At 39.7% G+C, this 13196-nt stretch overlaps 1 protein-coding gene across 8 annotated transcripts in view; it reads left to right on the plus strand.

The window, feature by feature from the left end:
- The window catches only part of ATG7 (autophagy related 7), a 306857-nt gene that overhangs the window by 133772 nt on the left and 159889 nt on the right, over positions 1-13196 (plus strand). The window lies entirely within an intron of this gene.

Genomic DNA, 13196 nt, shown 5'->3' on the forward strand with positions numbered 1-13196 from the left:
AACCCTCATCTGCACTATAAGGGTAGGTTGCCACTAAGAAGAGCTCTCACCCTTGTTCAAAGAATACCATAGAACTTTTTTCCCTCATGGCAGGTGTTGGCAAGGTAGGACCATGTATCCAGGATATAATACATAACAGAATGCTGAGCAATTTCTACTTTAACTAAAGGTAGACCAGGCAGTTCAGACTCTCTCATTGAAGTCGTCTAAAGAATCTGGACAAATTATCGGAAAAATTTTCTTAAACATCAAAGAACTAATAAATTGTGAAGAATTATTGAGTTGGTACTTGGGAGAGATGTAAACACAGAGGGATATGAGCTTAGCACTTTGTCTTGTGGGTGTTTGCTGGTCAGGAAAAGGAAGTTGAGCATCTGAGCTGCATTCGTGGTGTTCTTGCAAGGTTAGGGTGGATAAAAGTTGGAGTCTGGCTCCTGTCAAGCCTGAGAACCCTGGCAAGACGTTCCTCACTTTGGGCTGGGATCCCCTGAAGAGATCCAACTAGGAGTAAAGGTCAACTGGAAGTAAGCCAGCCCTCACATTGGCTGCAGCCTAGTTTCTCATCATTGGCATGGCCCAGAAACCTTGAGGCTTACTTGAATTGAGATGATTCTATTTAGCTAATTCACATAGGTGCCCGGTAAAAGCAATGAACTCCTCTTAGAGGAAGATACTATGGCCTTAGTCCTCAAATTATTTCTACAAATAATTTTCAATTACAGTATCCAGCCACAATCAGTGGTAACCAGGCATAAAAGGAGAGAAAATGCCATACATGAGAATCAGCAGAAGCAATGGACAGCAGAAATAGACCCACAGAGATTCCAGATATTGAACTTAGAGACACAGACTATAAAAAACTATGTAGTGTTCAAAGAAATAAAAGCCAAAGCTTAGTTTCAGCAGGCACTGAAAACTAAAAAGTGGCATTGCAGATTTTTTTAAAAGATCTAATAAATTCTAGAACTGAAAATACAGAACAAAATGAACAGGTTTATAGGCAATTAGACATAGTTAAAGAGCAAATTAGTGAACTCAAAAATATGTTGGAAGAAACCAGAGCGAAACACAGAGAGACAAAAAGATGAAAATACAAAAGAGAAGATAAGGGACAGAGGATACAGTGAGAAGGTTTAACAATCATATAATTGGTGTGCCAGGAAAAAAAAAGAGAATGGTGCTATAGCAATATTGGAAGAGATTATATCTTAACATTTTCCAAACAAAAGACACCAAGCCTCAGATTCAAGAAGCCCAACAAATCCAAAGCAGTAAAAATAAAACAAAGCCCACACCTAGACCCATCATAATGAGACTGCAGAAAACAGAAGACAAAGATAAATCTTAAAAGCAGTGAGGTGGGGGGAAGACATTTACTTCAGAAGAGTGATGGTCAGATTGACAGTTGACTTATCAATAGCAGAATGTAAGCCAGAGACAGTAAAATAATATCTTTAGTGTTTTGAAAGAAATAACTGCTAACCCAGAACTTCAAGCTCAGCAAAAAATATTGTTCAAGGATGAAAGAGCCAAAAGTGACAGTTAAAGCTATTTTCAAATAAACAAAAATAGAATTCACCACCAGCATGTTTTGCACAAAAGGAATTTCTGCTGGATATTCTCCAGCTAGGAAGAAAGTTATTCAAGACAGAAAGTCAGAAATGTAGAAACAAAAGGCAAAGAAAGTGGTAAATATGTAGGTAAAGTCTAAGTGAACATTGACTATAAAACAGTACAGTGTTGGGTGGAGATTGAAAAATAAGAGTACAGAACAAAAAAAACAGCAAAGAAATTGGGAGAAGGTGAATAGGATTAGTCTCTTCTAAGGTTCTTGCGTTGTCTTGGAGGAAGGTAAGGGTATTAATGTTTGACTTTGATAATTCAATGATATGTGTTGTTCTTGACTGGGTAGTACTTATACAAATGGTCACTCTATAATATCTTAAAATGTTTACTCTATACTGTCTTAAACTATATATTCCATTTTACTTTTACATGTTATTTCACAATGAAAAAGGTTAAGATCGTAAGTATACATTCCTCATGCAGATTTTTGCTGGCTTGCTCATCATTTACACTACTGTTTTTGTCAGATAGAAAGGGTCACAACCTGACACGCCACTTCTCAGATAATGCTCATCCTAGCCTGCAGGCTCTTAAAACAGAAATCTCCAAAAAAAAGTAGATGTGGCTTACCAGAAGATCACACAAACCATCATCAACCTTAGGCCATAAGAGATTGAGTCCAAAGTAAGTTTTCAATAAATCTAACCCACCCACATCACACTTAATTTAAGCTAGTGTATGTGTCTTTTTTAATTAATCCTCTGCTGTCTGTTCACTCTTAGTCTTGGCACCCAAATACACACGCCCACAGGGGTTAGGGCCAGACATAACTGAACGATGAGGACTGGGTTTAAGACAACAGGGAATGAATGATTAGAACGCACGTTCTCTCTGACAGGCCGCTGTGGCCCAATTCTGGCTGAGTACTGGCTTGCAGAAATTTGGGTCTAATGTTGCCACATCTTCTGATTGTGTGTATGTGTGTGTGTGTGTGTGTAAGAGTGGATGGAAATATGAATTTTAATGTGAAAACCTGATTTTTAAAGTGTTGGTTCAAACATATATTTTCCCCCAAATACTCCATAAATCAACCAAACCTGTGTCTAGGCTGTTTCTAGCTGAAGGGCTGCCAGTGAACTCAAGGGCCATACAGATTGGAGATAGAGAATAATGTATAAAATAATTTAATATTGTCAAATACCTAACTTTTCCCAATGACGCTTGCCTGCCAAATATAATTTTCAATTCCAAAATTAAAAGAAACTCACTGAACCAAAGTTCACACATTACAAAAGTCACTTGGGGTAATTTTCTTAAAGAAAGCTGGCACCCTGTGCAGGGGAATTAAAACTGTTTTTACCATATGTATTAGAGAGATTGACTGGAACTGTTAAATAAACAGTAATATCACACAAAGTAATTTCTTATAGGAGGAACAGCTGAAGATCAGGTTGTAAAGTTAATTTAAAAGGAATGCGCATGCTTCTTCAGAGATTGATTCTCAAAAGGCAGTGTGCTCCTGTTTAGAGATAGCAGTGGTTTTCAGTGTGGTTCAAGGACCAGCAGCATCACTGTCATCTGGGAACTTGTTAGAAATTCCCATTCTCACATCCCACCCTAGATGTACCACCACCAGCAGTTCCTGTCAAGTCAACTCCGACTCATGGTGACCCCATGCGTATCAGAGTAGAACTGTGCTCTGTAGGGTTTTCAATGACTGATCTTTCAGAAGTAGATTGCCAGGCCTTTCTTTTGAGCCACTTCTGGGTGTCTCCAACCTTTTGGTTAGCAACCAGCATTTTAATAGTTTACACCAGCCAAGGACTCCACCCCAGGCCTAATGAATCAGAAACTCTAGGGTGGGGCCCAGCAATCTGTGTTTTAACAAGCCCTCCAGGGAATTCTGATGTACTATAAAGGTTGAGAACCACTACTCATGATTTCTTCCTTGCCACTCACAGCCTCACTGGAGAAGATAATCTACTTTATGTTCAGCATTTCATTTATGTATTTTTGATATATGCACAGAATCTGTCATGAGCAAAATGTGATAGAAGTCTTCAGCATTTCTCTGAGAAGTCAGTCACCCAGTTCTTACCTACTTAATAAATAGTTTATCAAATTAGCAATTTATCAAATCAGATTTCTCCTGTTTTTAAAATATTGAATCTAAACTTAAACACTTTTAATGTCTTAATTAAAATCAGAAATCTATTCTCTTAAATGCTTAAACTACCTTAAAAACAAACATCAAACATACATATGTTGCAGTGATTACAGAACTGAGCAGTACACTTACACTAAAATGTTTCATTTACACAAATGTTGATACAATGAACTTAAATTTGTATTTCTTATTTCTCTTCTTATTCAACAGCTTTATTGAGGTATAATTTACTACCATAAAATTCATCTCTCTGGATGGTTGATAGTAAGTATATAGTTTAGTGATTCTTAGTAAATATATACACCTACTCCTCAGTTACCGACTGTCTCATTGTTTGACATTTCTCATTTACAACAACTGCAGAAGATCTACTATCTGACTATTTTGCACATTAATGATGTACATCTGGCAGTAACAAATGCCAGGGTGCAAGGCGAGAGTAACACTGGCTGTGATGGTTAAGGTAATATGTCAACTTGGCTGGGCCTTGATTCTCAGTGGTTTGGCCGTTGTGTAATGGTGTAATTTTGCAGTTATGTAATCATGTAGTCATCCTCCGTTTTGTGATCTGATGTGGTCATCCTCTATTTTTGCATAATGCTGATTTTCACCTAACAACCTGGTCTCTGGAACCTCACCGTGTCAATAAGTGAGGAGTGGGTGTACTGTTGTGCAACCATCAATCATAGGTCATCTTGACAAGAGTGGTTTTTGTGGACAGTGGTCTGAAATCCTCATTGGACTCCTTAAGGAGGGAAAATGAAATAGAGAGATACATTTTCCAAAAAGTTTTTTACTATTAAGTACATTGAGGAGTGTTACATTCTGTCATGCATGGGGTTGCTATGAGTCGGAACTGACTGTACGGTGCCTAACACCAACAACACATTGGGGAGGAGGTAGTAAGAGAGAGGTGGGTGATTAAGGGGGATTGTGGGTTTTTTTTTTTAAGATGGTAACCATTTCAGCTTGTTTGTGTTCAGATGAGAGTATTGAGAATAATGGATAGTTCTTGTCTGATTCCTTCTGTTTAGATAATGAAGGATGAAAGGAGGTCATTAAAAAAAAATGATGTAAACTTTTAACCTATGTAGAATTTAAGATGTTTTTTCCTGTGTGAGTGACTGTTATCTAATCAGGGGAAAGAAAAGCTTTCTTTTGCATGTTAATTGAGACTGAAGTAGTGTTGTGGATTGAATTTTGTCCCCCAAGAATGTGTGACAACTTGACTAGGCCATGAGTCCCACTATTGTGTGGTTGTCTTCCATTTTGTGATCTGATATAGTTATCTTATGTGTTGTAAATCCTAACCTCTATGATGTTAATTAGGCAGAATTAGAGGCAGTTATGTCAGTGAGGCAGGACACAATCTACAGGATTAGGTTGTATCTTGAGTCAATCTCTTTTGAGATATAAAAGAGAGAAGCAAGCATAGAGAGGGACCTTCTACCACCCAGAAAGAAAAGCTGGGAATGGAGTCTGTCCTTTGGACCTAGGGTCCCTGTGCTGAGAAACTTCTAGACCCAGGGGAAGATTGATGGCAAGGACCTTTCCCCAGAGCCGACAGAGAGAGAGAAAGCCTGGAGCTGGCACCCTGAATTTGGACTTCTAGCCTCCTAAACTGTGAGAGAATAAATTTCTCTTTGTTAAAGCCATCTACTTGATGTATTTATGTTATAGCAGCACTAAATAACAAAGACAAGTAGGTAAAGTAAAATCTGGTTCTTTTTTCTAAGTTTTAGAAATTAATGAGAATGCCAGTGAGAAAGCCAAAGGAAATAAAATCAAACCAACAAAGTATTGGTGCATAAGCAAACCTGAGGCAAGAATATGACCATCACAAATGCACAGATAGTTCTGGATGCATTGTACATCACAGTGGATATTTGATTCACTCCGGCACCAAAGATGATAGCCCTATGTAGAAAAGAGCTGAATTTCCAAAGAACAGGCTCTCTGTAAATATTTGAATGAATGTGTTGAGTGGTTTTGGCTGTAGCAATTCTTGGAGAAGCCTCTTGTTTGCATTTTTCCAATTTGCCTCTCTGTTGACATGTATTGATACTTAAAATATATTCCTCCTCAAATTTATGACCTGGAATAGTATGTCTAAAAAGACTAGATTAATTGGTCAGAGCACCCATTTGTAAATGTTTTGATGATCTGTAACTCTGACTCATGGCGCCTTTATGTACAGCAGAAAAAATGCTGCCTGGTCCTGCACCATCCTCATGATCATTGATTTATGTTCAAGTCCATTGTTGTGGCCACTGTGTATTTTGAGTGCCTTCCAATCTAGGGGACTCATCTTCAAGCACTATATTGGACAGTGTTCTGTTGTGATCCATAGGATTTTCTTTGGCTAATTTTTGGGTGTAGATTGCCAGGCCTTTCTTCCTAGTCTGTCTTAGTCTGGAAGCTCCACTGAAACCTGTTCACCATAGGTGACCTCGCTGGTATTTGAAATACTGGTGGCATAGCTTCCAGCATCACAGCAACATGCAAGCCACTACAGTACAATAAACTGACAGACAGGTGGTGTTCTGATCTCATACCATTCCCTCAAAATGGAAGGTTGTAAAGCATCTTAAGAAAACTTCCTTTGTCTTCTCTCCCTTTCTCTTCACTGTAGATACTGATTTATCTTTCCAAGGATCTTCAGAAGTATTCTGGATCTTTTAAGACAATGAGCTAAACCTGGAACTTACTTAGCTCCAAACAACCAGTCTAATTGGAAATGAAACATCATTGAGAAAGCATTTTGGCCAGTGCACCTCATGCGCACCACTCGTCTGTCAGTGGAGGCTTGTGGGTTGCTATGATGCTGAACAGGCTTCAGCAGAGCTTTCAGACTAAGATGGACTAGGGAGAAAGGCCTGGTGATCTACTGCTGAAAATCAGCTAGTGAAAACCCTATGGATCACGATGGTCCTATCCCATTGTGCGTGGGGTCGCCATGACTCGGGGGTGACTCAACAGCAGCTAACAACAACAGGCGATCCAAGGATTGGGGTGGGGTGTGTGTGGTCATCCATCCAGATAGTGTTTTATCTGTTCAGACTACATTACAAGCATTCTAAATTAGATCCTCATACCAACAGCTCATGTGTGTCTTTCTTAAAAAATTAAAATATAATTCACCTACCATAAAATTCATCATTTTAAAGTGTAAAGTTCGGGGGTTTTTAGTACATTTGTAACGTTGTGCAACCTCTCCACTCTCTAAATCCAGAATATTTTTATTACCCTGGATCCCCTCGGGATCCCAGAGATCACTATGAGTGTGTGTTGGTTTTCCAGATGACCGGGGAGCTGGTGAGGAGGGTGAGAATAGAACAAGTTAAAATGCCATAAAGCTCACTGTTATTAGATTCAGCTGTTGGTTTTGAATAAACACTCCACAGATTTTGCCAGTGTTCCCTTTGCTTTTATGGAGGAGAGGGTTTGCAGAGGTCCTTACCCCACTATTTTTGCTGACATCACTGTGTGTCTTCTTGTCGTGTTTCCTATACTTATCAAGCTCTATCTGCTGACAATAATTATATTTTACAAGTAATAAATGCATAACACTTCTACAGCCCTTTGTAAACCATTCTTTTTCAGTGAATGAAGTCATGAAATCTTATTTGTGTCTCAGTAAGTAGGGAGACAGGACTGTGGTTGCAACCCCATTTTCGAGATGAGGAAACAGGCTCAAAGAGATGGAGAGTTTTTCCTGCTGTTGCAGGATTACTCCCAGTTGCATGTAATTCCAAATTCTGAGTTTCTTTCCTTCTACTCTGTTGACCCCAGTAGAATTCTGATCTTGGCAGGTGAAGATACCAGAATGTAACATTATTTGATTCTTTATAATACAGTTGTGTGTTGTGCCATAAGTTCAATTCAAATACCAAAGCACTGGAATTTTTATTCTAAAATTATCTCAATTTTAAAGCTATTTGATGTTTTGATTTGCAATCTCCCATATCCGCTAAATGACCCTTGTGCCATTTTGCATTTGGATGCCTAAGAATAATGTGCACTATTCAGTGACTTCAGGCAAAGAACAAGAGACTTATCTGTTCTTTATTTTGGGCATTCCAGTAATTATCCTGAGTAATGCTATAGCTTTTGACATACGATTATGTGTCTTAAACTCAGATCTGTCCTTTTTTTAAAGTTAGATCTTGTAAATCCTGCCTGTATCAAATAGAATAAGTTAGCAGCATCAGATGTAGTTACAATGATAGCAACATGTTTCCATATGCAGTTATTTTCTCATCCATTATCTGCTTTATATCACTTAAATATATAGAAACAGAAACAAAGTCATTGGACATCTGGTTGATATTCGAAAATGCCATCAACTCTTGATCACCGGTGACAGTAGAACAGACCAACCCCCCCAATCCCTTCGGCAGCCCCATGTGCCGTGGGGAGAGGGGTCAGAGAATACAAAAGGAAAGAAAAGACCATAGGGAGTGGAGTTAATCAGGCGAGGCATCTTGCAAGAGTTGATACTTGAGCTGAGTTTTGACGAAGTAAAGGATCTGTGTTAATGGGTAAGACGAGCGATCACTCTAAGTAGGGCAGCACCAAGAGGGAAAGAGAAAGGAGCTGGAGCTTTCCCAACATGAGGGTCCTGTGGAAGAGCTGGGGGCAGTAAAGGAGGGATAGCAGTGTTCTAGGGGCTGCTGAAATCAGAGCTTTTTTCTATCCTGAGATTGTTTTTTATTATGAGGAGGGAAATCCCAGGACATCAAGAGACAAATTGGTCAAGGAGTTTCCTGATCTTATTAGCATTGCTTCCAGCTCATTACCTGAAATGGGGATTCTGCACTCTGGAACAGCTCCCTCGCGACCGTGGTGGAAAACAGAGGGTTTGGCCTTCAGCTTGGAGCAAAGCCCCTGCACACATGACTGGGTGTCTGTCCCTAAGAGGGTAGTGTTCTGACCCTTCTTTTGTGGATTCTCTTAAGAAAGAAATGAAGGGCCCTGGTGACTTCCAGTTATACTCATCTATTACCATATTTGGGACACTGGGCAAGTTTCCCCTAATCTTTTGAGAAATATGTACACATGTATATTTTTAAATCAAGAGCAAGTAAGCATGATTTCTGAGCAAAAGAGAGTTTAAACAAGAGGTTTGTACAAATTGCATGTTTCCTTCCCTATTTGAAAATAGGTAGGTTTTCTGTCTGTTTTTTTTTTAAGATGAGGTACCCAATTCCTGGTGTCCCTTGTTTAAGAATAATAGATAATATTTGCAAACTACAAATCCCTCCTGTTTCTCATGAGAGGAAGGCCATTACATAGCGTTGTCAGGAGATCTTAGACCCTGTGAAAGACATTTTCCAGAAATGCGCCTGTAATTGGAGGCTTATGGAGGGACTTAGATGCCTAGCTGGCATGTATGGGTTTGATCAAAGAAACAGTAAGGAGTCACCTAAGATTCTCAACAAGACAAGTGCTATTCTTAAAATCGTGTTTTAAGAAGAGATTCTTCCATCTTTCTCCAGGAATCTGGGTTCATGTACGTCATGAATAAAGAAAACTCAGCCTTACAAAACAGAAGTATGGAAAATCATGTCCGTCAGGAAAGGATCCATATCTTTATACTAAAAGAGTCATTGTTATTTCTCTATTTAGCAGACTCTCCCAGTGTCTTTATAATATTTATGACCTTCAGTATTTAATATGTGTACACAGTTGTGAGAATGGCACAGGACCAGGCAGTGTTTTGTTCTATTGTACATAGGGTCACTATGAGTCAGAACCGACTGGACAACACCTAACAACAGCACACTTCTCAGGAACATGTATTATGTTATTCATTTACGAGGTGTAATGTGTTGTGTGTAGACTGACAGCTTGTTACAGCATTAGTATTCATTGTGATGGTATCTTTTTTTCTTTTTGGATAGTTTTAAATACATTTTCCTCTTTAAGAAGGTTAAGCTGTTTGTAGGGGGAAAAATTTTCCCATACCTTTTATAAGCTGCTTATGCTCGTAACACAGATTAACTTCCCAGCACATAAAGAGAATACTGGAAAACCCTTTAGTGATTAAATATGCCCCTAGAGAATTAAGTTTTTCCACATATTTTTTAAGCCAGCGCTATTAATAATGTTTCATCATTAAACTTTCTGTACATCCTGATTGCGGAGGAGGCCTTCACTTCACTCTGCCTCGGCTGTTAGTTTTTCCACTGTTAGCTTTGCACCACTGTGAAATTATCTGTGGAAACACACACTTAAAAATTTCAGAGCTTAATTAAGGTGGGAACACAGTATCACCTCTGGAATTCTAATTTTTTCTTCAAAGTTTTTGTCCATTTTTCAAAATCATTTCTTTCATCTTACTGGAAACCTAACAGAAAGCAAGTATTTATTTAGCTTAACAGTTCACTGAGAAATAAGTGGGAACTAAACACATTCATCATTTCAAAAAAGGTCATTTAAGCCTCCACCAGACTGAGTCCAGTACAACTAGATGGTACCCATCTACCACCACTGACTGCTCTGACAGGGATCACAACAGAGGGTCCCGGATGGAGCAGGAGGAAAATGTAGAACAAAATTCTAACTCACAAAAAAAAGACCAGACTTAATGGCCTGACAGAGACTGGAGAAACCCCAAGAGTATGGCCCCCAGACACCCTTTTAGCTCAGTAATGAAGTCACTCCTGAGGTTCACCCTTCAGCCAAAGATTAGACAGCTCCATAAAAGAAAACGAGACTAATGGGGCACAACAGCCCAGGGACAAGGAGTAAAAGGCAGGAGGAGACAGGAAAGCTGGTAATAGGAAACCCAAGGTCAAGAAGGGAGAGTGTTGACATGTCGCGGGGTTGTCAACCAGTGTCATAAAACAGTATGTATACTAACTGTTTAATGAGAAATTAATTTGTTCTGTAAACCTTCATCTAAAGTACAATTTTAAAAAAGATCATTTAATCTCCATGAGCATTTTTCTTGAGATAGCATTCTGATTTGTAACAAATCTCATTATTACTGAGAGAATCAGTTATTTATTAAATGCCTATTTGTCCAGGATATCAAATAAATCTACCGTAGCTAATCAGCCCATGTCTTTACATTGTTTATCCCTTGAGACGTAACAGTTGCCCCTGCTCCTCCAGCTCTCCTATGTTCCCAGTCTCTGTTCCCTCCAGCCTGCAATTCTTTGCTTACAAACCTGAGCCCCATTCCCAGTCCCTTAGGTGGTACTCAACCAGCCCCTCAGTTTCTTTCACTTCTTTCCTTGTTACCCTTATCCTGCAAGTCCCCAGGTTTGGATGGATCCTTATTGCCTGTTTCCCAAAACCCATATTTTCTGTCCTGAGGAGGTACCTCACATTGCTTAGGACCCTTTTATGTGTTGCTGGTCAGCTTTCTTTCTCAAATTTTCCAAACAGCTGCCACAGACCATCACCACTCTCCTTAAGCTCCATATTCTATCCCAGCCCCCTCTCTACCAGCAAATGATCTTGCTGCTTGCTGTTCGAAGACTCAGAGTTCTTCAGCCCTCAGTTCCTTTCTTTCCCAATTGATCTCTAGAGCATTTTTGCTCTTCTTTACCTCTGTACTTTCTGTCCCTGAGGAAGGGCTGTCCCTTCTCTGTAGTGCCACCTTTTCATCGATACTTTAGATTTTTTTCTTGAACCTCGTCTGAGGCCTTTTCTCTAGCAATGAAAAAAATAAAGTAAAATTCCTTCTCACCTTGGGTGAAGTCAGGAAGGCTAGAGGGGGCTGGAGTTCGGTTTTTCCCTTCCCCCAGGTGAGTTGAAACCAAACCAAACCGATTGCTGTCCAGTCCATTCCTACTCATAGTGACCCTATATGGGTTCAAACCCACTGCTGTTGTGGATTCCGAATCATAGAGACCATACGTGGGTTAGGCACTGGTAAAACTCAAGTTTGTTTAGGTTCTGCTAAAATAGTATTCTTGTTTTTTTTAAAAAATTTTTCCCATACAGAAACTTATACATGCATTGTTATGTAACTCTAATTGCTCTCCCCATACTGGGAAAGCACACTGCTGCTTTCCATCCCTGATTCCCAATGTCCATTCAACCAGCTTCTAACCCTCTCTGCCTTCCCGTCTCACCACTGGACAGAAGCTGCCCGTTTAGTCTCTTGTATCTTCTTGAGCTAAGAGGCACACTCCTCACGAGTATCGCTTTATGTCCCACAGTCCAGTCCAATCCCTGTCTGAAGAGTTGGCCTCGGAAATTGTTTTAGTTCTGGGCTGGTAGAGAATCCAGGGGCTGTGCTTTCCAGGGTTCCTCCGGTCTCAGTCAGACGGTTAAGTCTGGTCTTCTTACTAGAATTTGAGTTCTGCACCCCACCTTTCTCCTGCTCCATCCGGGACTCTCTATTGTGTTCCCTGTCAGGGCGGTCATTGGTGGTAGCAGGGCACCATCTAGTTCTTCTGATCTCAGGCTGATGAAGTCTTGGTTTATGTGGCCCTTTCTGTCTCTTGGGCTAATACTTTCCTTGTGTCTTTGGTGTTCTTCATTCTCCTTTACTCCAGCTGGTTGGGACCAGTTAATGAATCTTAGATGGCTGCTTGCAAGCTTTTAAGACCCCAGATGCCACTCACCAAAGTAGGATGCAGAACATTTTCTTAATAAGCTTTTTATGCCAGTTGACCTATATGTCCCTTGAAAGCATGGTCCCCAGACCTCTACCCCTGCTACTCTGTCCCTCAAAGTGTTTGATTGTATTTGGGAAACTTCTTAGCTTTGGTTTAGTCCAGTTATTCTGACTTCCCCTGTAGTGTGTGCTGACCTTCCCTTCACCTAAGATAATTCTTATCTACTATCTAGTTAGTAAATAACCCTCACCCTCCCTCCCCACCCTCATAACCATCAAAGAATGTTTTCTTCTGTGTTTAAACCTTTTTTTGAGTTCTTATAATAGTGGTCTTATATGGTATTTGTCCTTCTGTAACTGACTAAATTCACTGGGCATAGTGCCCTCCAGAGTCCTCCATGTTATAAGATGTTTCACGGTTTCATCCTTGTTCTTTATCATTGCATAGTATTCCATTGTGTGGATAAACCGTAATTTGTTTATCCATTCGTCCATTGATGGGCACCAAAGTTGTTTCCATCTTTTTGTTATTGTGAACAGTGCTGCAGTGAACATGGGCATGCATATATCTATTCATGTGATGGCTCTTATTTCTCTAGGATATATTCCAAGGAACAGGATAGCTGGATCGTATGGTACTTCTATTTCTAGCTTTTTAAGGAAGCGCCAAATCAATTTCCAAAGTGGTTGTACCATTTTACATTCCCACCAACCGTGTCTAACTGTTCCAGTCTCTCCACATCTTCTCCAGCATTTATTCTTTTGTGTTTTTTGGATTAATGCTAGCCTCGTTGGGGTGAGATGATATCTCATTGTAGTTTTGATCTGCATTTCTCTAATGGCTAATGATCGTGAGCATTTCTTCATGTGTCTGTTAGCTGCCTGAAT

The sequence above is a fragment of the Trichechus manatus genome, unplaced genomic scaffold (assembly GCF_000243295.1).
Source record: "Trichechus manatus latirostris isolate Lorelei unplaced genomic scaffold, TriManLat1.0 scaffold00001, whole genome shotgun sequence".
NCBI lineage: Eukaryota > Metazoa > Chordata > Mammalia > Sirenia > Trichechidae > Trichechus > Trichechus manatus.